General features: G+C 34.4%; 1 protein-coding gene across 1 annotated transcript in view; it reads right to left on the minus strand.

The window, feature by feature from the left end:
* Positions 1-1,778, minus strand: part of POF1B (POF1B actin binding protein) — a gene marked incomplete at its 3' end in the record, with an annotated part of 69,189 nt that overhangs the window by 28,500 nt on the left and 38,911 nt on the right. The gene's annotated exons all lie outside the window — the stretch shown is intronic.

Here is a 1,778-nt window from a genome sequence, read left to right on the forward strand (position 1 = left end):
GAAAAAAGAAAATATGAATTATACTTTTTATTAATTTTTAAAATTAAAAATTAATTGACACATAATAAAAGTACATATTTATGAATTTTAGTGTACTATTTCAATACCTGCATACAATCTGTAATAATCAAATCAGGATAATAGCATACTCATCATCTCAAACAATAATCATTTCTTCATGGTGAGAGCATTTAAAATCTTCTCTTCTAGATATTTGAAAATATAGAGTAAATTTCTATTAGCTATCATCTCCCTACAGTGTTATAGAACACTGGAACTTATTTTTTCTACAGAGTGGTAGTTTTGGATTTGTTAACCAATCTCTTCCTATACTTTCTTCCCCCTCCCTTCTAAGCCTCTTGCTACCACTATTCTACTTTCTACTTGCATGACATCAATATATTTATATATTTAGCTCCCCCATATAAGTGAGAACATGTGATATTTATCTTTCCGTGCTGGGCTTATTTCATTTTACATAATGTCCTCCAGATTTATCAATGTTGCCTCAAATGACAAGATTTTATTCCTTTCTTATGACTGAATGTACTCCATTGTGTACATTGTGTATATACACACCATATTTTCTTTATCCACTTATCCGTTGATAGACACAGATTGATTTCATATCTTGGATATTGTTAATAGTGCTGCAATCAACATGGGAGTGCAGATATTTCTTCAGCATACTGATTTTTGAGTTATACTGACTATAGTAGAATTACTTCCAGTTGGACTTGCATATTCTAAGTGAAAGGCAATCTGATTTGTTAGTATATCTCAAAGGTAGATTAAATAAACCTACTCAATTCAATGCGTTTTAAAGTATTTCTTGTTTGACTTCCCCCATTTATTATTTAAAGCGAGTATTTAGTTAATCTCACATTGGAAAGAGTAGCTCAGAGCCAACTGTAGAGAACTCATAGACTTCAGAGACATTTGAAATCCTAGACGCAAATTACTATGAACAGTGTCCTAAATAAGACCATTCTATTGGCTTCCTATTCTTGGGTATCAATCCTTTCAATATTATTGGGTGCTGTGGCTCCCATCCCCAAAACACACTGCCTGGAGGATAATAACTTAGGTTACACTCCATACTACTTTTAATATTGCATGTGAAACCAAGTACCCTAAAAACATATTTATTCTTAAGCATACAGATGGTAAATGGATTTGAATTTGACTACTGATACTTCCTTTTCAACCTCTCCTCTGAATGCAGACCTTAAAAACCTGTACATTCTAAGGCAAATGGAAGAATTGCAAAGTAAGCAAAGATAATTTTTCATAATTACATCTGTGACACAAAATCAGTTTATAAAATATTGGTCAGTGAAAAAAAGTGAGACACAAAATACAGTGTAATTTCATCACATTTTTGTTAGGTCTAGATGAATATACCACAATGTTAGTTATCTTGTCCATATACACTTTGGAGTTGCTTCCATGAGTAAATAATGATTATCTCCTAAAAAGAATAAAGTCTCATGTATGAAGGCATGAGTAGATGGGTAAACCTGTAAAGTCAATATTATCACATAGTACGTTTAAATATCATAGAATTAACAAGTAGTGCATATATAGAGATGTAGGGTTGGCAGAGCAAGATGGCCGAAGAGGAACAGCTCCAGTCTCCAACTCCCAGCGCGAGCGACACAGAAGACCGGTGATTTCTGCATTTTCAACTGAGGTACTGGGGTCATCTCACTAGGGAGTGCCGGACAATCGGTGCTGGTCAGCTGCTGCAGCCTGACCAGCGAGAGCTGAAGCAGGGC

Source organism: Rhinopithecus bieti, unplaced genomic scaffold, assembly GCF_001698545.2.
Source record: "Rhinopithecus bieti isolate Rb0 unplaced genomic scaffold, ASM169854v2 scaffold_21615, whole genome shotgun sequence".
Lineage (NCBI taxonomy): Eukaryota > Metazoa > Chordata > Mammalia > Primates > Cercopithecidae > Rhinopithecus > Rhinopithecus bieti.